The sequence below is a fragment of the Nicotiana tabacum genome, chromosome 7, assembly GCF_000715075.1.
Source record: "Nicotiana tabacum cultivar K326 chromosome 7, ASM71507v2, whole genome shotgun sequence".
Classification (NCBI taxonomy): domain Eukaryota; kingdom Viridiplantae; phylum Streptophyta; class Magnoliopsida; order Solanales; family Solanaceae; genus Nicotiana; species Nicotiana tabacum.
Genome location: NC_134086.1, coordinates 117318225 through 117342547, shown reverse-complemented (window position 1 = coordinate 117342547; position 24323 = coordinate 117318225).

Here is a 24323-nt window from a genome sequence, read left to right as displayed (position 1 = left end):
AGAGATCTCGCTCCAATTCTTTCAACTGTCCCAAACCGTAACCGCTCACCATAGTCGCTTCCGCATCGTGTATCCGTTCTTGCAATAATTCCATCGGTATATTCCGCCGATGGATCCAGAACTACGCATGACTTGAATATTGTAATACCAGGGATATGTAGGCAACTCGAAGATCGGAGTCTGGCCTTTGTCTTTCAAAACATCCCGCCCGGTCAAAATTGACCATCATTTCTTTACCCGAAAACTCTTTCATCCTTCCCGGGTAAAGATGGGCAGCTGTTGATACCCAATTTTTCTCTATATATTTTTATAGACATATATATTTTCAAAATAGCATATATATGCATATATAAGCATGCACAGGATATTTATTATTTTTCTATAATTTTAAGGCTTTAAATTAATTTATTTCTTCCCTTTTATTTATAAAATTTCCAATAATTATCCTTCAAATTATTGTTGTGGTAATTTATCCATCTAAATCATATATTTATACCAAAATATTGCCTAAATATTTTTTGTATAATTGAATTTATATTTTTAAAGCCAATTTGCATATAATTGGAATATTAGCCCTATTAATGTACAATTACGTTTTATATGCATAAAATGATCCTCTATATTTTTAAAATGTTAAATATCTATTTTAAATCTATTTTAGTACACAACATTATTTTTTAGAAATCATTTACTATTTATTATAAATTATATAGTGTAAAATTAGCTATTTAAAACTTAGCCAAATTGTATTTAAATTTTAGCCTCAATTTAATCCAATATCCCAGCCCAATTTAAGATTAAATAACCCGATCCAGACCCTAAATGCACCTACCCGACCCAAGGCCACATCAGATCCCGACCATTGATCTAAAAGATCAACGGCCCTCGTTTGTTCTTTCCTTCTAAATTCCAAACGACCCCCTAACCCTAATCATTTTTCCATATCTGCCGTCCTAAGATCCTCTCCTCTCTCAAAACACTCTCAACCCAACCCTAATCTTCAACCGCCGACCTCCCATCTCCGGTCATCTCCGGCGACCTCTCATCGTCTCTTAAGCCTCCAATGGCTTCTTGCATGCCATGGTTGTCTTCTTTAAGGTCTTCAAGGGCCCAAGGTTATGCCGACTTGAATCTAGTATTCATCTCCTACCTGTTCCTGGCTATTCCGGTGTAATTCCAAGCAATTCTATAGTGGCCATGATCTTTGAGTTTCTTGACAGGTTTCTTCGTCTCTATATAGTTCTTCCGAAACCCTAATTTCTTTTCTATAACCCCTAGATATGTACAGATCTAGGACGATTTGAGTTTGTTTCTTGAATGTTTTATACTATCCTTGAAGTTTTTTACAAGAATCATGTGGTTTCAAGTGTTTTTCATCTTCTTCTAAAACTAGGGTTTTTGGAGCTTCTTTTAAAACCTTGTTTAACTGATTCTTTGTGTTTAAACATCTATTTCTTGCATATCTTGACTGATTCTATGAGTTTACTACATCTTTAACTCGTCTATATTGAAAGCCCTAATTTTTAGGGTTCTTTCATTTGGTTGTGTGTATTAGCATGACCGACCAATCCTCGTTTTTGAGTTTTTGTGATTTCTTGTGACTATCTTACCTTGATATGTTTCTACTGAGTCTCTTAGCCTAAACTTACACCGATTCTATGTACATGTGTTCATCTTGACTGTTCAAAACTTGCCTCTTTCTCATTGAATCAGTATTGTTTGACTCTCATGTTTGCTAGAGTTGTATGTCGACTCTTGACTATCTATGTCTTACTTTATTTATATGTTGAACGCTAACTATTTTCATGACTTTCTCTTTGATTGATTCTGGATTCCTTGCTTCTTGGTTTAATTTGAAAACTTTCCTTTAAACATTAGATTCTTACCTTCCTACTCAATATTATTGATTTGCTTGCCTAAATTAACTTTCCCTTACCTTGTCTGCATTGTTACTTGATTCTTACTGACTATCTCCTTAATTAGAGTTTTTCTGAACCTGGCCCTAATTGTTTACCCTATACCTACTGTATTTGCGGGCAAAGAGGGGCAGCTGTAAGCACGTGATTTTGCCCTATGAAAGAATTACTCCCAAAAATTCAAAATAAAATAATTTTCCTTTGTGTGCAATTTTTGTGTTCTTCGTGGCATTTCTGTGTAATTATTTGCATTTTGTCTATGCATGTTTATTTGTTGGATTAATAAAAAATATAAAAATATGTCGCATTTGCGTTTAATATTTAAGTAAATTTGTTTACAAAATGAAGAAATCATAATATAATGTACGCTGCATTTTTAGCATTTAATGTCCAAATTGTGTGATTTTCTCGTTAGTCGCTATTTAATTGTGTCTTAATTGTTATTAAGAGTTAATTAGTATTTCCAGATAATTTTGGGTTTTATAATTTAATCTTAGCATTCTAGCTTTATTATTATTTAGGAAATTGAATAAATAGAAAAGGATAAAAATAGAAGATATCGGATTGGGCTTTTTCTTCAATTTTAAGTCACAGGCCCAAAGAGACCCAATCTTCCCAAACGACCCAGTCCATTTTGAACTGGGTCGACCCGGTCCATAACCCAAAAGACCCCAAACCCCCTTTTCTTTCATTTTTCATAAAAAAAAACAAAAAAAATAAACCAAAAAAAAAACCCTAAGACTACCCGACCCCCCCCCCACTCTCTTCTTCTTCCTCTCCTTCTCCAAATCTCCTCCCATAAAAGCCCCTCCCCCTGACACCCCTTCTCCCTCGCGTCACACACAGCACATATACGCACACATACGCGACGCATACACACACAACTCGTCGATCTCCCTCTCTTGTCCGCCATGGTTGCGTCTTCAAGATCTTGCCACTGCGTCCATTGCCTTGCTTCTTCTTTCTCGTCACATGCTGCCCGCCATGGCTGCGCCTACAGCTCTTCAAAATGATCAAAAGATCCCATCACTGTTGTCCGCCATGGCTGCGTCTCCGAGCTCTTCAAACGAGCACGAGATCCCGTCGCATTGCTACCCGCTGTTTCTTCTTCTTCGCTCGTCGCTACTGCTGCTTCTCCTTCTTCATCCGTCGAGTTGCTCCAGCCATGGCTGCTGCCCGGTGCTACTGTTTCTCCTCCATGTTTCACGTCGTTGCTGGCCTTCTCCGCTCGTCGTTGCTACTGTCTTCTTCTTCAGATCGTCACCTGTTTGTTGCTTCTTCTTCTCCGACGCTGCTGCTGCGTTTCTCCATTGTTGTGGTTGCTGCCCGTGTTGCTTCTTTGTCGTCGTCACTGTTACGACGCTGTTGCTGATGCGTTTCTTCACTGCCATGGCTGCTGCGGCATTTCCTTCTTCGTCCTCTTCCAAACGACCAAACTACTTTCCATTCGAGTTCGTCGTCGCTTCGATCCGGTTAGTGGGTTTGAGTTTCATTTTGTCCGTATTTTGTTTTGATATTCTCATATCTAAAATCGTTAAATGTTTGGTTCTTGTTTTGTTCGTGTTTATCATTTAATTAATTAGTTTTTCCGTTTATTTCATGTGTTTTTATTTAATTTGTAAAAGAAATTGTTAGTTTAATTTTAATGTTGTTAGATTCAAATTGAAATTGTTAAGTTTAATTGTTAGTATGTGAAAGAAATTGTTAGCTTAATTTTAATTTAAAAGAAATTGTTAGTTTTAATTTTTAATGTTGTTAGAATCAAATTGAAATTTAATTACTTATTTTTGGTTTGTTTCATGTTAATTTCGTTTATTTGTGTAAAAAAGGAATTGTTAGTTTAATTTTAATGTAGTTAGATTCGAGTTGAAATTCAATCAATTATTTCTTCTTCGATTTATTTTTATTCGTTTAAAATAATTTAGTTGTAATATAGAAATATGTTAGTTTAATCACTTGAATCATCCATTTTATTGATTAGTTTAGATTAAATTCGTGTTCATATTTTGGTTGAAGTTCGTTATTAATCCGGTGATTTAATGTGAATTTATGTTTTAAATGCTTGATTTAATTTGAATATTCATCTTGGTTGTAATGTTGTTAGATTTAGTTTAAAGATCAATTGGCTATTGAATTTAGAAACTCAAATCTATTTGTTGGTTATGTTGAATTTGTTAATATTGTTGAATCTGCAAATATATGTGGTGTTAAAAATATCGTTCAGTCAAAATAATTCCGATTGTTAATTTGTTGTTCATAGTTTAAGTTTGAATTTGTTGATTGAACTGGATTAATGATTGGTTATAGCTGGTAATTTAATTTTAGGTTATTAGATAATTTTGAAGTTGAACAGATTTTTGAATCGGGGAGTAACAGTAGTTTTAGGGGTAAAACGGAAATTAACCAATTACAGATTATTTAATTATGGTGGGGACCAGACATAATGATAAAAGCAAAAAGGAAAAGGTGGGTAATGATGTCTTCTTTTCAAAAAGAGCAAACATGGGGGCCCACTTTGACTACTTTTCAAAAAGAGGGAACACGGGGGTGCCACGTTGACTATTTTTACTAAAGTAAAAGTGTGGGTAATAATAAAAGTTAAAGGGTGCACATAGTGAAAGAATATTGGGTCTTGCTTTGGGTATATAAGAGACTCATTTTGACACTTAAAAAAAAGGAGGAAGAGAATTTTGGGAGAGATAAAAATTTCAGAACTAAAGAGGAGATTTTGGGAGAATTTTGGGAGAGAGGAACACATTATGAAAATCTAAAGAGAGTGTGGTAGAGTTTAAAAAGAGAAAACAAAAACAAAGTGAGAAGTTTCGGGTTTAATACACGCGTGGGTTGTTGTTGTTTAGTTTGTTTACATACTTTTGGGTTTGTTCTATTGAGTTGTTCGGTTTTCTTCAAAGTTTTCTGGGCCTTGAACCTGGGTCGAATTGCTGCTGGGTTGTTGTGGTTGCTGTGTATTTACACTACTGCTGCTTCTACTGATCTTCATCTTCTTTCCTTGCTTTCCAAATGTCAGGTACACAGACTGATACACTGGTTCATCTTGTAAGCCACTCGAAGCATGAATGCAAAAATGAGAAAGATTTGAAGTTGTAGTTTATTGTAGTCTTTTCTTTCTTTTACTGTCTGTATGTAGAATATTCTATGCGCTGCCCATGTAAACTCTTTAAACGACTCACTTTCGAAACTTAACTATAATAACTCGAAAGTATGTAAATAAAGTAGGACCTTTTCTTCATTTATTTTAGAGAAAAACGAAAAATAAAAAATGTAGTCGTTCTAAGATTATCCTTTTTTTAAAAAAAATAATGAGACGAGCCTCGCCAAATAAAAATGCAAATTGCGGGGCCCCCAATAATTGGTCATAATAATTACTTAGAATTTGGGATGGACTGTTTAGTGAATTTCACTACCTTCCCCAAAGATAATAACGCGTTAGACTCTTTAGACGCGATTTAATTAAATTACATTCTTAAACTCGGGTGCAAATTTATGTGACCCAAATCCAAATCTCAACGGAGTCGAAGTGTGTCGATGACCACGGGTACATTGATTGTGACGCGGTTCGAGATACATTTTCACAACGTTGCAATTCCCTGTAAAATAATAATAATAATAATGAAAGCGGTAAAGAGTTAAAACTTGAACATGAGCGCATAATTGTATAAAATCAGATAAACAAGCCGAATATGACAGTTGAGCGACCGTGCTAGAACCACAGAACTCGGGAATGCCTAACACCTTCTCCCGGGTTAACAGAATTCCTTATCCGGATTTCTGGTTCGCGGACTGTAATACAAAGTCATTCTTTTCCTCGATCCGGGATTAAATTGGTGACTTGGGACACCCTAAATCTCCCAAGTGGCGACTCTGAAATAAATAAACAAATCCCGTTTCGATTGTCCTTTAATTGGAAAAACTCTTTCACCCCTCGCGGGGGCGGAAAAAGGAGGTGTGACAGCTCTGGCGACTCTGCTGGGGAATATTAACCTAGAACCACTGGTTCAGGGTTAGAAATTCGAGCTTAGATAAATTGTTATATTTGGCTTTATCTGATTTTTACATGTTTGAGCCTAATGTGCTAAATGTTGCTTTTACCGCTTTGATATTATCTGAACTGTATATAAACTGTGCCGAAACCTTTCTCTTCTTACCTCCGGGGATGTGCTTACTGGTTGAGACCCCCTATTCTGTTAGTGTCATACCTTGAAATAAGAAAGAGGCCGGACAAGTTACTAAGCTGGATGGCCCTTTGGTTCCCGGAAAGTTGTCCCCTCCTCGATTCGAGTTGTCCGCTCGGGTACACAGTCTAGAACACCGGCTCAGGTTTTGAACATAGAATAACATGACTTCATGCCGGATCCCTAGTAGTAACGATTATTTGCATCATGTTGCATTTTGACTTAGGAGACTCAACACAGGGGTTGGGTCCGTCTAGGACTAGCAACCTGAAATGAAAAGACCACCCTGATGCATCCTATTTGTGCTGTGCATTTATTTGTTTCGAACCCGCATGTTGACCAGTTTTTGAATATCGAGAACGTTGGAAAAAAAAGAAATAGCGGTTAGGGAATTAATTATTTATTTTTGAAAAAAACAATGCCCAAATACTGTCAAAACTCTGCCCAAATTTTGAGAAAAAAAATATTTTATTAATTTGTTTTACTAAAAGCAAAGGAAAAATAAAAAAAAAAGAGTCGTTATTCTGTCTTGTTTTCAAAAAATAGAAAAGGAAAATAGTTTATCTTGCCATGAAAAAGAGTCTTGTTTTTAGAATGGTTTTTTTTTATTTGTTTATGAAAATGCCCAATTTAAAAATAAAAAGAGTCGTAAATTGAACGTGGTTTTGTTATTTGTTGCAAAATATATATATATAAATCCAAAAGTTTTTCTTTATTTCCAAAATATATATATATATATATATATATATATATATATATATATATCTTTATTTGTTGCAAAAAGTATTTGTCTTGCCAAAAAGTCTAGAAAAGTTTTTTTTAGACCTCCAATTTTCAAAAAAAAAAAAGAAATCCAAAAATATTTTCCATTATTGATTTCTTTAGAAAGTCTTTTTAATTGTTTTAAGAAAAAAAAATATTTTAATTGTTTTAAGAAAATAATAATAATAATAAAAAATATTTTCTTTTAATTTCTTCCAAAAAAGTCAGAAAATATTTTCATTCTTCTATCAAAATTGAAAAGAAAATTCAAAATTCAAAAATATTTTTAGAAGCATTTCTTTCATTGAAAGTAAAATTCGAAAAATATTTTCTTTCTTCTTTAGAAGTTTTTCTTTCGAAATTCAAAAAAAAAAAACTTCTTTTTAGAAATCCTTCTTTACAAAAATGCTCCCTTCTTCTTTATAAGCCTTTCCTTCAAAAAAATATAAAAAAAAAGTTAGTTTATTTACGTTATTCATGATCGCCCGAACTACGCGGGTTTGATTCTCACCGGATGTGAGATACGTAGGCAACCCTCATCGGGTTCAACCTCCCTTTTTGCTAAAATAGCCAAAAACAAACAAATAAATAAAAAATATGTCAAAATTTTAATTTTGTAATAAAGAAGTCGGGCGACGCTGTTTTGTCAAAACATAGCCGAATGTTTCCGAAAGGGACGCCGAAAGGCTGACTTTGCATAAATAGCCACCTTTGGGTCATTTTTTAAGATTTGGTCCAGTTGACCCACACAGCCTTAAAAATCTTCGTCCCCGAGGCGTTGAAAGGCCGTGTTTGCAATATTGAGTTTTCTATTTTTGAAAAACGATAAAAAGAGTCATAAATAAGTCGGGTGATGCTGTTTTGTCAAAAATAGCCGAATGTTCCCGAAAGGGACGCCGGAGGGCTGACTTTGCATAAACAGCTACCTTTGGGTCATTATTTTAGATTTGGTCCAGTTGACCCACACAGTCTTAAAAATCTTCGTCCCCGAGGCGCTGAAGGGTCGTGTTTGCAACACCAGGTTTTTATTGTAATTTGAAAAAAAAAATAACGAGTCAGCGGTCAGGTGAATACCATTTAGATTTTTAATCAAAAATAAGCCGAGCCAGCTTCGGCCGTGTCTTAAACCGTTCTTGCCGAAATAGCCTTAGAGTATCTTTTAGTTGTCGAAAGGCTATTTTCGTAAAAGAACGGATGAGTTTGTAAAGTGTCATAAAATAATCCTCCCCGGCCTCAAAATTCATGTGAAATTTGGAAGGGGCCACATTTGCAAAAATAACCATTTGGTTGCATTTGTCAAACGGAAAAAAGAAGCTGGCCATTTGTTTTGGAGTTTGTAAATCTTTTGATTAGAATATGTGGGCTGTTTGATTTTCGAGTTTGTAGGTCATCTTCAAACATTTGAAACCCAGTTTGTTTTAATATGAAAATTGTGGAAAAAAATGTTTATTATTGTTTATCTTTTATTGGCTGAACTACGCAAGGTCTGATTCATGCGGGGTCATGATACGTAGGCAATCTCCATAGGATTTGACCACAACAAAAAAAAAAGAGAAAAGAAAAAATGAAGAAAAAAAAAGAGAAAAGGAAAAAATGAAAAAAAAATCGAAAAAAAGAAAGAAAAATGAAAAAAAGAGAAAAAAAAAATCTTAATAATGAAGACCGACTGAGTCCATTCTAACCTGTTTTGTTTTGAATCGCAAGAAAGCTAAGATGGTTGGTTTGTGGTAAGCCGAAAACACAAGATCCAGGAAACCCTGATTGTGATCCAAGACAATGACACCCAGAATATCGCGCAGAATCCTTTACCTGCACATCATGATACACACTTTGCGAGGATCAGGCCTGATGACAGAAGCACTCGAATCCTATTGGGGAATTGTTGACTAAGGTTGATGATATTGAAGTTGGCAATGGTCTGGACAATACTGATGCGAAGCTCAGTGGTTGAGATGCCAGTTTTGATAAAATGGGAGGACGCTCTGTTCCTTGGTTAGCAAGAGAGAAGCTTTTGGTGGCTTATTTTGTTGTCGTTTCTGTTCTCCGGATTATTAGGGTTGTAATTCGGATATTGCCTTGTGTCATACTTTCTTATCTTTCCATTTTGTCACAGCGGCTTGTTTAAGTTTTGGCCAGATTATTTTAGGATTTTATTCTAGTTTGTTTTTGTTTGTTTTGTTATTCAAACCATTTCACCGGTAGTCGAATGCAAAATCTGGTCTTTTATTATTTCCAGTCATCTTTTTGTTTAGTCCTTTTATCATTTTTTTGTTCAGTGCCGATTCGAGTGACATGATATGCGCACATAGTTTGGGCCTAATCTTAAAAGTTAATCATAAAACCCCGAAAAGGTGATCAGAACATTTAAAGGAAATAAGGACGGTTTGAGATCATTCGGAGCTCGAGTCATACGGAACTAGGGCAAGTAAAACACAAAGAAAACCGTTAAAAGCAAGATTCGCCAAAGTGACATGAGGGTCGTTCATGATAATGAGAGTGAGAGTGTCGCCAAACGGTGCTTTAGAAATGACAAATGAAAAAGCAAATGTGTGAATATAATTGTCAAGTCCAGCACCATCAGAAGAGGCTACAAATCTCTGTTTAATTGTGTTGTTTGCACTTGGCATGTTTTAAAGGCTGGAATGACGAAGACATTTTGTTCTGCTACCTAAACACTTTACCCTTCGTTACCCCTTTTGAGCCTTATTTGTTTTTCTTTCGTACCCCTCGTTCAGAATCAATAGCAACGACTAGAAAATACGAGTCTGGAAGGTAAAGAAGAAGAAAAGAAAAAAAGAATCAACAAAACGACAAAAGAAAAATGAAGAAAAAGAAGAAAAGAAAAATGATAACAAAAAACAAAAGAAAGTCAGAAGAAAACAGAGGAATTGGGAACTACGTTCGACCTGATTCCTCAAAGAGGATACGTAGGCACCTCACGGCTCGGTCATGGTGTTAAAAAATTTTAAAAAAAAATAATATATAAATAATCCCCAAGCAAGAAACTGGGGCAAGGGTTGCGCTTGTTGTAAACAAATATGGTTCTGAAGGTTGTAATTTTCTACCTCAAATTGATTTGTTTTTGAGCCTTTAATACCATTTCTTTCTAGCCTATCCAAAAACCCACATTACGGTCCAAAGATAGACCTTCTGATCAGTCTTCAAAAGATGCCAAATCAGACAAATGAGAGTCTTACCGGTGAACATAACACTCTGTTCCACAGCAGAAAGGACTCTAATCCCCAGCAGAGAGAATCATACCGGCAACACTCCAAATCCCCAGCTGGAAAGTGATACAAATGAGAGAGTCTTATCAGTGAAAATCTTTATGGACACCATAAGGCGATGAAAGCTGAGAGAAAAACCAAAATGAGAGAGGTTTGATAGTGAAAACCCTTCGGGCACTACAAGTCGAATAAGATTGAGAATCAGATGGGGAATCGCCAAGTGAAGATCTTGAAAGACAATTGACGGCAGAGGATAGACCACATGTGCATGTCATGATTATTAGAGTCGGTATCTGCGTTTGATAGGCTTTTATTTATAGTTTCTTTTGTTAAAGAGTCATCTTTTTCCTTTGTCTTTTATTTTGTTCCTTTTTATCTTTCTCCTTTCATAGAAAATTTCCCAGTAGAGTCTGTTTGGTCAGAACAAGTGAGAAATAACTTCAAAATCTACCATCAGCTTTCCAATTAAGCAAGACCAGATCTGATTAGAAGATCCAATGGTCTAAGTCAGGAAGGAACAAGCACGAGGCCAGTGTCAAGAAAGATATCCCTAGCAAAAGGAGATTGACAAAAGGATTGACGAGTGTCAAGAGGGATATCCTTGCCGAAATCAAAGGTTATTAAACCTCAAGGCCAAGGCCCAAGGACAAGAGAATGAGCATGATTTGGGAAATTCATGCGAGACTAAAAGGTCGAGAAAATGACAGTTTCCGAACTATGCCACAAAAGAAGAGGGATATCCCCAGCAGAAAGGGATCATTCTCAGCAAATAATATCGTCCCCAGCAAGTTTTTGGAACGCATAGCAGGGAAAGAGAAAGGGAAAAGCCATCCCAGTAGGAATATCACAACCAACCACCACAGTCAAATCTTAAAAAGGATATGACATTGATGGCAGAAAGGCATGCCACAAGGGAGATTGTCAAACTGTGGCAGAAAATTTTCCTTTCATTTAGAAAATTTTCTGGAAGTCAGATACCCATTCGGGGAAGAATAAGGATAGCACCAGTCTCAAGAGAAGTGGTCTCTGAACCAGTTTTACCCCAGCATAACAAGTTTTAATAAAGGAAGTTGTTCCCCAGCGGACAGAACAAAAGGATGAAACTTGTGCTCGGAAAATAAAAGGCCAGTATCATTCCCAGCAGCCTTCAGAAGAGTGAAGCACTAGTTTTGAAGGAATCAAAATCTCCCAACAGTGTTATCCTCAACAGCGTTATCCCCGGCTGATAACATTTTATCCCCAACAATGTTGAGAGAGAAAAGTTTTGAAGGAAGTAGATTTGGAGAAAAGGGGAAGAAAGGAAACTCCCCAATAATATTATTCCCCAACAGGTAAGTAAATAATTCCCCAGCAGTGTTATCCCCAGCAGTCTCGGGGAAAGACAACACGAGCTTTTAAAGGAGATAACCATTCCCAGCAAGGCCACAAATCGGCCACCAGTTAAAAAAAACACTGATAAAATTTTTCTTTGCTTGAGAGTTGAAACAGGAACAAAGCAGCGCAAGGGAAAAAGAAAAGAAAAGAAGGAATTACAAAGGTAAGTTTCTCAAACCTTTGATCTTTACATTTTCCTCTTAGGATAAAAGTCCTAGTCTGATGAAATTTTCTCCTGAGATATCAAATCTTAGTCCGATGAATCTTTCTCCAAAGCTCGAAAGGAGCTTGATTTATTTTTAAAGTATTAGAGTTGAAGTCAGGAGCCCGCCTGGAGAATGGAGGTGTTAAAATTTAAGAAATTGTTAAAGTCAGGAGCCTGGCTGGAGAATGGAGGTGTTAAAATTTAAGAAATTGTTGAAGTCAGGAGCCCGCCTGTAGAACGGAGGTTGTTAAATTTTAAGTTAAAGAAGTCAGGAGCCCGCCTGGAGAATGGAGGTGTTAAAATTTTGAGGAAGTTGTTGAAGTCAGGAGCCCGCCTGGAGAATGGAGGCTGAATATATTTTGAAAAGTTGAAGAAGTCAGGAACCCGCCTGGAGAATGGAGGTGTTAAAATCTGAGAAGTTGAAGAAGTCAGGAACCCGCCTGGAGAATGGAGGTGTTAAAATCTGAGAAATTGTTAAAATCAGGAGCCCGCCTGAAGAGAGGAAAGGCGTTTTATTTTTAAAGTTGTTTAAATCTCGCCAACCTAAAGAAAGGAATGGCATTTTATTTTCAAAGTTGTTGTTGAAGTCAGGAGCCCGCCTGAAGAGAGGAAAGGCATTTTATTTTTAAAAGTTGTTGAAATCTCGCCAACCTAAAGGAAGGAATGACACTTTATTTTCAAAAGTTGTTGTTAAAATCAAGAGCCCGCCTGAAGAGAGGAAAGGCGTTTTATTTTTCAAAGTTGTCGTTGAAGTCAGGAGCCCGCCTGGAGAATGGAGGTGTTACATTTAAGTTGTTGTTGAAGTCAGGAGCCCGCCTGGAGAATGGAGGCTGATTTATTTTTCGAAGTTGAAGAAGTCAAGAGCCCACCTAGAGAATGGAGGTTGATTTATTTTTCAAAGTTGAAGAAGTCAGGAGCCCGCCTGGAGAATGGAGGCTGATTTATTTTTCAAAGTTGGAGAAGTCAGGAGCCCGCCTGGAGAATGGAGGCTGAATTATTTTAAGAAAGTTGCTGAAGTCAGGAGCCCGTCTGGAGAATGGAGGTGTTACATTTAAGTTGTTGTTGAAGTCAGGAACCCGCCTGGAGAATGGAGGTGTTAAAATCTGAGAAATTGTTTAAATCAGGAGCCCGCCTAAAGAGAGGAAAGGCGTTTTATTTTTCAAAGTTGTTGAAGTCAGGAGCCCGCCTGAAGAGAGGAAAGGCGTTTTATTTTTAAAGTTGTTTAAATCTCGCCAACCTAAAGAAAGGAATGGCATTTTATTTTCAAAGTTGTTGTTGAAGTCAGGAGCCCGCCTAAAGAGAGGAAATGCGTTTTATTTTTAAAAGTTGTTGAAATCTCGCCAACCTAAAGGAAGGAATGGCACTTTATTTTCAAAAGTTGTTGTTGAAATCAGGAGCCCGCCTGAAGAGAGGAAAGGCGTTTTATTTTTCAAAGTTGTCGTTGAAGTCAGGAGCCCGCCTGGAGAATGGAGGTGTTACATTTAAGTTGTTGTTGGAAGTCAGGAGCCCGCCTGGAGAATGGAGGCTGATTTATTTTTCGAAGTTGAAGAAGTCAGGAGCCCGCCTGGAGAATGGAGGTTGATTTATTTTTCAAAGTTGAAGAAGTCAGGAGCCCGCCTGGAGAATGGAGGCTGATTTATTTTTCAAAGTTGGAGAAGTCAGGAGCCCGCCTGGAGAATGGAGGCTGAATTATTTTAAGAAAGTTGCTGAAGTCAGGAGCCCGCCTGGAGAATGGAGGTGTTACATTTAAGTTGTTGTTGAAGTCAGGAACCCGCCTGGAGAATGGAGGTGTTAAAATCTGAGAAATTGTTGAAATCAGGAGCCCGCCTGAAGAGAGAAAAGGCGTTTTATTTTTCAAAGTTGTTGAAGTCAGGAGCCCGCCTGAAGAGAGGAAAAACGTTTTATTTTTAAAGTTGTTTGAATCTCGTCAATCTAAAGAAAGAAATGTCATTTTATTTTCAAAGTTGTTGTTGAAGTCAGGAGCCCGCCTGAAGAGAGGAAAGGCGTTTTATTTTTAAAAGTTGTTGAAATCTCGCCAACCTAAAGGAAGGAATGACACTTTATTTTCAAAAGTTGTTGTTGAAATCAGGAGCCCGCCTGAAGAGAGGAAAGGCATTTATTTTTCAAAGTTGTTGAAGTCAGGAGCCCGCCTGAAGAGAGGAAAGTCATTTTATTTTTCAAAGTTGTTGAAGTCAGGAGCCCGCCTGAAGAGAGGAAAGGCGTTTTATTTTTAAAGTTGTTTAAATCTCGCCAACCTAAAGGAAGGAATGACACTTTATTTTCAAAAGTTGTTGTTGAAGTCAGGAGCCCGCCTGAAGAGAGGAAAGGCGTTTTATTTTTAAAGTTGTTTAAATCTCGCCAACCTAAAGGAAGGAATGGCACTTTATTTTCAAAAGTTGTTGTTGAAATCAGGAGCCCGCCTGAAGAGAGGAAAGACGTTTTATTTTTAAAGTTGTTTAAATCTCGCCAACCTAAAGAAAGGAATGACATTTTATTTTCAAAGTTGTTGTTGAAGTCAGGAGCCCGCCTGAAGAGAGGAAAGGCGTTTTATTTTTAAAAGTTGTTGAAATCTCGCCAACCTAAAGGAAGGAATGACACTTTATTTTCAAAAGTTGTTGTTGAAATCAGGAGCCCGCCTGAAGAGAGGAAAGGCGTTTATTTTTCAAAGATGTTGAAGTCAGGAGCCCGCCTAAAGAGAGGAAAGGCGTTTATTTTTCAAAAGTTGTTGAAGTCAGAAGCCCGCCTGAAGAAAGGAAAGGCGTTTTATTTTTAAAGTTGTTTAAATCTCGCCAACCTAAAGGAAGGAATGACACTTTATTTTCAAAAGTTGTTGTTGAAGTCAGGAGCCCGCCTGAAGAGAGGAAAGGCGTTTTATTTTTAAAGTTGTTTAAATCTCGCCAACCTAAAGGAAGGAATGACACTTTATTTTCAAAAGTTGTTGTTGAAGTCAGGAGCCCGCCTGAAGATAGGAAAGGCGTTTTATTTTAAAAGTTGTTTAAATCTCGCAAACCTAAAGAAAGGAATGACATTTTATTTTCAAAGTTGTTGTTGAAGTCAGGAGACCGCCTGAAGAGAGGAAAGGCGTTTTATTTTTAAAAGTTGTTGAAATCTCGCCAACCTAAGGAAGGAATGACACTTTATTTTCAAAAGTTGTTGTTGAAATCAGGAGCCCGCCTGAAGAGAGGAAAGGCGTTTATTTTTCAAAGTTGTTGAAGTCAGGAGCCCGCCTAAAGAGAGGAAAGGCGTTTATTTTTCAAAAGTTGTTGAAGTCAGGAGCCCGCCTGAAGAAAGAAAAGGCATTTTATTTTTAAAGTTGTTTAAATCTCGCCAACCTAAAGGAAGGAATGACACTTTATTTTCAAAAGTTGTTGTTGAAGTCAGGAGCCCACCTGAAGAGAGGAAATGCGTTTTATTTTTAAAGTTGTTTAAATCTCGCCAACCTAAAGGAAGGAATGACACTTTATTTTCAAAAGTTGTTGTTGAAATCAGGAGCCCGCCTGAAGAGAGGAAAGGCGTTTTATTTTAAAAGTTGTTGTTGAAGTCAGGAGCCCGCCTGAAGAGAGGAAAGGCGTTTTTTTATTTTTTGAAATCTCGCCAGCCTAAAGAAATGAATGACATTTTATTTTCACAGTTGTTTGTTGAAGTCAGGAGCCCGCCTGAAGATAGGAAAGGCGTTTTATTTTTCAAAGTTGTTTGTTGAAGTCAGGAGCCTGCCTGAAGAGAGGAAAGGCGTTTTATTTTTCAAAGTTGCTGTTGAAGTCAGGCGCCCACCTGTATAACGAGAGGAATACTTTTCAGTCCTTACATTTCATGTCTCGGGCGCCCACCTACATAACGAGAGGAATACTTTTAAGTCTTTACATTTCACGTCTTAGGCGCCCACCTGTATAACGAGAGGAATACTTTTCAGTCTTATACTTCAGGTCTTGAAATCAGTAGCCCCTCCGGAAAGCAGAAGGTTACAACAGGAATCCCCAGCACCGGAAAGCAGAAGGTTGCAACAAAAGGTCCCAGCACAAGTTCAAACGCATGAGTCAAAAGGAAGAAAAGACGCGTTTTGAAAGAAGCGGCCTGTGAACATTAAATTATGCCCAGTATAATAAATCTGATGAAGAGAGTCGTGTCCCTAGAGGAACCGCCGAAAAGCTTAATGAAGAAAGCCATATCCCCAATGGACCGAACAAAATGATGAAAACTGGTATTCAGAAAAGCAAAAGGCAAGTGTCATGCCCAAAGTCTCGGAAGAAAAACACCGGAAGAAACACAAGCCGACAAGAAAGCAAGGCAACAAGAACAAGTTGAAGATAGATGAGATCTTATGATCCGTAGTCTAGCCTAGCTTCTTGTTTTCTTTTAAGCACGGTGTAACAAGGAGATCGGTAAGCAGTGATAACAACATGCAACATCAGTAACATTGCAGTCCCATGGTAGTCCCAGCTACCAAAACTTCCCGAACTACATTAACCTGATTCCCCTTTAGCCAGGGATATGTAGGAAACCTTTGAAGCAAAGGTTCGGTTAAATCTTTTTCAAAAAAATGCTTCACACGGAGTACTCGGATGGGCAAAAATCGCTCACTTTATCTTTGCACGAAAACCCTTCGTGTCTTCGGGCAAAAAGGGGAAGCTGTAAGCACGTGATTTTTGCCCTATGAAAGAATTACTCCCAAAAATTCAAAATAAAATAATTTTCCTTTGTGTGCAGTTTTTGTGTTCTTTGTGGCATTTCTGTGTAATTATTTGCATTTTGTCTATGCATGTTTATTTGTTAGATTAATAAAAAATATAAAAATATGTCGCATTTGCGTTTAATATTTAAGTAAGTTTGTTTACAAAATGAAGAAATCATAAAAATAATGTACGCTGCATTTTTAGCCCTTAATGTCCAAATTGTGTGATTTTCTAGTTAGTCACTATTTAAATGTGTCTTAATTGTTATTAAGAATTAATTAGTATTTCCAGATAATTTTGGGTTTTATAATTTAATCTTAGCATTCTAGCTTTATTATTATTTAGGAAATTGAATAAATAGAAAAGGATAAAAATAGAAGAGATCGGATTGGGCCTTTTCTTCAATTTTAAGTCACAGGCCCAAAGAGACTCAATCTTCCCAAATGACCCAGTCCATTTCGAACTGGGTTGACCCAGTCCATAACCCAAAAGACCCCAAACCCCCTTTTCTTTCATTTTTCATAAAAAAACAAAACAAAAACAAAACAAAAAAAAACAAAAAACCCTAAGACTACCCGACTTCCTCTCTTTCTCTCATTCTTCTCCAAATCTCCTCCCATGGTAGCCCCTCCCCCTCACACCCCTTCTCCCTCACGTCACACACAGCACATATACGCACACATACGCGACGCATACACACACAACTCGTCGATCTCCCTCTCTTGTCCGCCATGGTTGCGTCTTCAAGATCTTGCCACTGCGTCCATTGCTTTGCTTCTTCTTCCTCGTCACATGCTGCCTGCCATGGCTGCGCCTACAGCTCTTCAAAATGATCAAAAGATCCCATCACTGCTGTCCGCCATGGTTGCGTCTCCAAGCTCTTCAAACGAGCACGAGATCCCGTCGCATTGTTGCCCGTTGTTTCTTCTTCTTCGCCCGTCGCTACTACTGCTTCTCCTTCTTCATCCGTTGAGTTGCTCCAGCCATGGATGCTACCCGGTGCTACTGTTTCTCCTCCATGTTTCACGTCGTTGTTGGCCTTCTCCGCTCGTCGTTGCTACTGTCTTCTTCTTCTTCAGATCGTCACCTGTTTGTTGCTTCTTCTTCTCCGACGTTGCTGCCGCATTTCTCCATTGTTGTGGATGTTGCCCGTGTTGCTTCTTTGTCGTCGTCACTGTTACGGCGTTGTTGCTGCTGTGTTTCTTCACTGTCATGGCTGCTGCGGCGTTTCCTTCTTCGTCCTCTTCCAAACGACCAAACTATTTTCCATTCGAGTTCGCCGTCGCTTCAATCCGGTTAGTGGGTTTGAGTTTCATTTTGTCTGTATTTTGTTTTGATATTCTCAGATCTAAAATCGTTAAATGTTTGGTTCTTGTTTTGTTCGTGTTTATCATTTAATTAATTAGTTTTTCCGTTTATTTCATGTGTTTTTATTTAATTTGTAAAAGAAATTGTTAGTTTAATTTTAATGTTGTTAGATTCAAATTGAAATTGTTAAGTTTAATTGTTAGTATGTGAAAGAAATTGTTAGCTTAATTTTAATTTAAAAGAAATTGTTAGTTTTAATTTTTAATGTTGTTAGAATCAAATTGAAATTTAATTACTTATTTTTGGTTTGTTTCATGTTAATTTTGTTTATTTGTGTAAAAAAGGAATTGTTAGTTTAATTTTAATGTGGTTAGATTCGAGTTGAAATTCAATCAATTACTTTTTCTTCAGTTTATTTTTATTCGTTTAAAATAATTTAGTTGTAATATAGAAATATGTTAGTTTAATCACTTGAATCATCCATTTTATTGATTAGTTTAGATTAAATTCATGTTCATCTTTTGGTTGAAGTTCGTTCTTAATCCGATGATTTAATGTGAATTTATGTTTTAAATGCTTGATTTAATTTGAATATTCATCTTGGTTGTAATGTTGTTAGATTTAGTTTAAAGATCAATTGACAATTGAATTTAGAAACTCAAATCTATTTGTTGGTTATGTTGAATTTGTTAATATTGTTGAATCTGCAAATATATGTGTTGTTAAAAATATCGTTCAGTCAAAATAATTCCGATTGTTAATTTGTTGTTCATAGTTTAAGTTTGAATTTGTTGATTGAACTGGATTAAGGATTGGTTATAGCTGGTAATTTAATTTTAGGTTCTTAGATAATTTTGAAGTTGAACAGATTTTTGAATCGGGGAGTAACAGTAGTTTTAGGGGTAAAACGGAAATTAACCAATTATAGATTATTTAATTATGGTGGGGACCAGACATAATGATAAAAGCAAAAAGGAAAAAAAGGTGGGTAATGATGTCTTCTTTTCAAAAAGAGCAAACATGGGGGCCCACTTTGACTACTTTTCAAAAAGAGGGAACACGGGGGGGCCACGTTGACTATTTTTACTAAAGTAAAAGTGTGGGTAATAATAAAAGTTAAAGGGTGCACATAGTGAAAGAATATTGGGTCTTGCTTTGGGTATATAAGAGACTCATTTTGACACTTAAAAAAAAGGAGGAAGAGAATTTTGGGAGAGATAAAAATTTCAGAACTAAAGAGGAGATTTTGGGAGAATTTTGGGAGAGAGGAACACATTCTGAAAATCTAAAGAGAGTGTGGTAGAGTTTAAAAAGAGAAAACAAAAACAAAGTGAGAAGTTTCGGGTTTAATACACGCATGGGTTGTTGTTGTTTAGTTTGTTTACATACTTTTGGGTTTGTTCTATTGAGTTGTTCGGTTTTCTTCAAAGTTTTCTGGGCCTTGAACCTGGGTCGAATTGCTGCTGGGTTGCTGTTGTTGCTGTGTATTTACATTACTGCTGCTTCTACTGATCTTCATCTTTTTTCCTTGCTTTCCAAATACCAGGTACACAAACTGATACACTGGTTCATCTTATAAGCCACTCGAAGCATGAATGCAAAAATGAGAAAGATTTGAAGTTGTAGTTTAATGTAGTCTTTTCTTTCTTTTACTGTCTGTATGTAGAATATTCTATGCGCTGCCCATGTAAACTCTTTAAACGACTCACTTTCAAAACTTAACTATAATAACTCGAAAGTATGTAAATAAAGTAGGACCTTTTCTTCATTTATTTTAGAGAAAAACGAAAAATAAAAAATGTAGTCGTTCTAAGATTATCCTTTTTTAAAAAAAATAATGAGACGAGCCTCGCCAAATAAAAATGCAAATTGCGGGGCCCTCAATAATTGGTCATAATAATTACTTAGAATTTGGGATGGACTGTTTAGTGAATTTCACTACCTTCCCCAAAGATAATAACGCGTTAGACTCTTTAGACGCGATTTAATTAAATTACATTCTTAAACTCGGGTGCACATTTATGTGACCCAAATCCAAATCTCAACGGAGTCGAAGTGTGTCGACGACCACGGGTACATTGATTGTGACGCGGTTCGAAATACATTTTCACAACGTTGCAATTCCCTGTAAAATAATAATAATAATAATAATGAAAGCGGTAAAGAGTTAAAACTTGCACATGAGCACATAATTGTATAAAATCAGATAAACAAGCCGAATATGACAGTTGAGCGACCGTGCTAGAACCACGGAACTCGGGAATGCCTAACATCTTCTCCCGGGTTAACAAAATTCCTTATCTGGATTTCTGGTTCGCGGACTGTAATACAGAGTCATTCTTTTCCTCGATCCGGGATTAAATTGGTGACTTGGGACACCCTAAATCTCCCAAGTGGCGACTCTGAAATAAATAAACTATTTCCGTTTCGATTGTCCTTTAATTGGAAAAACTCATTCACCCCTTGCGGGGGCGGAAAAAGGAGGTGTGACGGTCATACATTGATTTCTTTCCTTATTTGTTATTAACTCCTTAATTAAAGTGAAGTACTTACACTGATTAGTATATAGTTCCATAATTATTGTTGAACTATGATTCTTGCCTTATTTTCTACCTGTTTTCAAACTATAAGCACCCTGCTCTTTCATTAACACAACGGACGAACATATTGGTTCAAAACTCTCTCTCGCACACTCAAAACTTTCTGCTCTCTTTCTATGTTACTTGCTATTGTCCTAAGTTAGTCGGCTGCAAGCCAAGGCTAATTATTGTGCTCTCCTATTCTTCACTTTGTGTTTGCTATATCTTTAATGATATGTTCTAATTTTAATTCAAGTCCCAAAACCAATATGTTTCTTTTACCACTTCAGTTCATCATGTTTCTAATTTGTTTCTATCTATGGTTCTGTTGTTCAACATGTAACTGACATGGTTACATCATTGTTTCATATAGCATGCTAGTCTAACCCTCTTAGGGCATTTCAGAATAAGTTCTACTCCCATGGTAGTCTGCCTCAGTGTGACCCTACCCTGTTTGAATGCTTATCTACTTGTTATCCAGTCTGGGTGTGCATTTACCTCGCAAACTGACTTGTCACTTTAAATGTTTGATTCTATGATTATTTCTGAAATCCATGCTGTGTTGGTATCACTAGTTATTCTCTAAACCCATAAACCCCGAACTGATATGCTCCTGTAACTATGTGACCTATGTATCCCCAAATCCTTTTACCCCTTGTTTATGATTGCTGAACCAGCCTTAGTTCTATGTTCTTTGGTTGTGTATGAACTTGTTTTGGATGTTGTGTTTGGATTGTTGCTCATTACCCGACTCTCTTTTCAAAACTGTCTTTGTTCTTCTGCAAAAAAACTATTTCAAACAAGTCCCTTTTCAAACTGTTTCCCTGCTCAAATCTTTTCAAGCACTTTCACATCTACTCTTAGGTTTTAAGTTCTGCCCCTCTAATGTATGACTGCTTAGGGATTCCTATGAGATCCCTCTAAACTCTTGATGCACTGGAGTTGGCTCTTCCACACTGCACTTACTCAATTCTAGTTATAAAGTCTAGGTGTGAGCACTGCCCGGGATCCTTGAGATCCTTAGGGAACTCTGACGCACCTAGACAATGATTGTATATGGAATTTGGCATTTGAGGCTATTAGAGGCTTTGGAAAATCATTTGGGCCTACTTTAGGCTCCCTATAGTGTAACTTCTTATTTTCTTATCTACTTATGTAATTCATTCGATATTAGCCTGTAATAATTTGTTGTAAACAAATATTGGGGTTGGCTAGTGAAAAGGGGAGGGTATTCATATATGTTATCAACATCAATGGGTAGAAAAAATGCTTTAGGTTTATATTTTCTATATGTGCATTAGAATTCATGTTTAGGACCAATACATGCAAAGCATTATCATGCATTAGATACCATGCTCCTAGGTTTCATATGTATTGCTTCCAGCTTCTCATTTGGACATCTCTATTATCACTTAGAAATCCTGTTTCTAGGATAAACGACATTAAAGATAAATTGTCACCAATGCATTTTGAAATGATGTTGTAACCTGCTGTGCATTTAGAAATCATGCTTTAAGAATTCTGCATATAAACCATTACGAACCTTATGTGTGCATATTAGATACCATGTTTAAGTTCTCGTTCATCATCACTCAACTACACCTAGTTAAACTACTGATGCATGAAAATGAATATAAACAATCTCATCCTGCTTTAAACAAATTAGTAATAACCCTGCATCTTTGTAACACCTAGAACAACATGCTCTGAGGCAAAAAATGACTTCTGAACTTCTGACGGTTCTGGTAACGATTGTGCATTTCTCCATGCCTAGGCAAGCCTTAGGTAATCAACTCTTGTATAAAAACTGGAAACTGCTCCTCTGTGTTTTGCTGCTTAATAATTAATATGCTTAAAATCAGTAGGCAAACTGATTAGGGACCCTACTTTTGAGTTGTAAAATAAATTTGCATGCCTTTTGTATTCTGATGTTCGCCTAGACAGCATGTGTTAGGATATTGTTTAACAATATTACCCTTATTTGTGTTTGAGTCGTGTTGTTTATATGCATTATCTGTGGAGGTGAACCTGAGCCTCTTATCTGCTATTTCATGCTTTTACCTATTGAAGTCCTATGTGTTCTTGCTTGTCGCCTTAGTATTTTCTCCTTTAAACTTTAGCGGTCTATCTAGAACTGCCTATAGGTAGAAGTCTTAAATTCCTCCAGGACCATTAAGAAGGGACGAGTAACAGCACACAATAGAGATCGCTAACCAACACTCGCTTTAATAACCGCTAAGGGGTGGGAAGGGTAGATATGGGATATAATGACTACACACTAATGTCACGTATAGCCCCTCATTGAGGAGTATTTATCGGACATTGTGTGGAGTGATCCTGTAGGCTAACCAACGTAGGACCCCTACTTTCCCTAAATTCCTTTTGTTTAAACCTTTGTTTTACATGTACACAACTTGTTCAAATCTTTCGTCTATTATCTGAGTCATACAATGTCCAACCTACTCTTATTTGTAATTATGTGTTTTAAAACTATTTATTTGTTAATGGACTAGTTCACAAGTATAAGTTCGGTCGGGACCCACCATTGTGGACCGAGAGGAGTTCCTAATGCCTTCCCCTCGAGGTTATTTCGAGCCCTTACCCTAAATCTCTGGTAATGCAAACCAATCCAAGAGTTAATCGCTCTAGGTGCCTTAACACTCCATAATTCGTTAGATGGCGACTCTTCGAATACCCAATTCCCAAAAGAAAACGAGTTGTTCCCACTGAATGTTGAAACCCGGAATCCGCGAGGAAAAAGGGGGGGGCGACAGTAGCTATTGGAGCGCACCTGCGATAGCGCAGGTGTGGGCATTTAATTGCAGATACGGAAAGGGACCTTTAAATGAAAATCGCAGAAGCGGTAGCTTGACCGTAAAAGCGGTAGCGCAGAAGAAAAAAAAGGGACAGCATGTGCGAAATCCCTGGGTCAGAAAGTATATAAGGTTTCCTTCGCGAATTTTTGCTAAGTTCTCCATTTTTGAAGACGGGAAGCGATCTAGGGCAGTGATTTTCAAGGGGAAATCGAAGATTATCAGTTGGGTAAGCTACCTAAGCTTCATTACTTGTGTTTATAGCCATTTTTCCATTTCTTAATCATGGTATTAATGAAAATTAAGGAAGAAAATTGAGGGGTTAGGGCTTGATATTGAGAGATTTGAATGGGGGTTTGAAGGGCTATTTGAGGTCCGATTTCGATGCTTTTAGTATGAATGTACTCGTGGGGAGATAAGGATTTCACTAATGTAAATTTTGTCGGATTCCGAGATGTGGCCTCGAGGATTGGGTTTGGTAAAGTTCGGGATTTTTAGTTTAATTTGGTTATTTTTGCATGGGCTTCGTTTCCTTAGCATATTCTAATGTTATGATTCTGATTTTGGGTAGATTTGGCACGAGTTGAGGCCGAAGCGAGAGGCAATGGCGTCGCGAAGTAGTATTTCATCCGGTTTGAGGTAAGTAATCATGGTAAATCTGGATCTGAGGGTATAAACCCCCGATATTTCGTATTGTTTTAATAAATGAGGTGATGCACATGCTAGATGACGAGCGTGTGGGCGTGCACCGGTAGGGATTGTGACTTGGTCCGTCCTGTAGCGACTATTAAGCCGCGTATTTGATTTGAAATCTTATGATATCTCGTATGTTAGAGATTAATATTATATTATGGGTTGTATACCATGTTTGGGACCTTATGCCGACCTGTTTAGACCCTTAGTGGTTTTTTACTATTTTTCCCACTCTATTTATTTTGAAGCCTATTCTTAGTCATGTTTTACCTATTTATTGTTTAAATCTGATTTTATCACTCTACTTCTTAAAATGTGAAAACCGTTTGGGTTGAGTTCCCTGATTTTCACTGATATGCCCGAGTGGCTGTGAGGTTAATGGCTGAGGGAGGTTGAGGACCTAATGCTGAGGATATTACCTTGGGTTGTAGGAGCCCTTTCGGAGTCTGTACACCCCCAGTGAGCATAGTCGACTAAAAATATGGATCGGGCTGCACGCCGCAACGGTTATTGTGATTATTACTATTATGAGACATTATTGAGCTTGAGTGCTGAGTGTGAGTACGATGTGACGAGAGTTGAG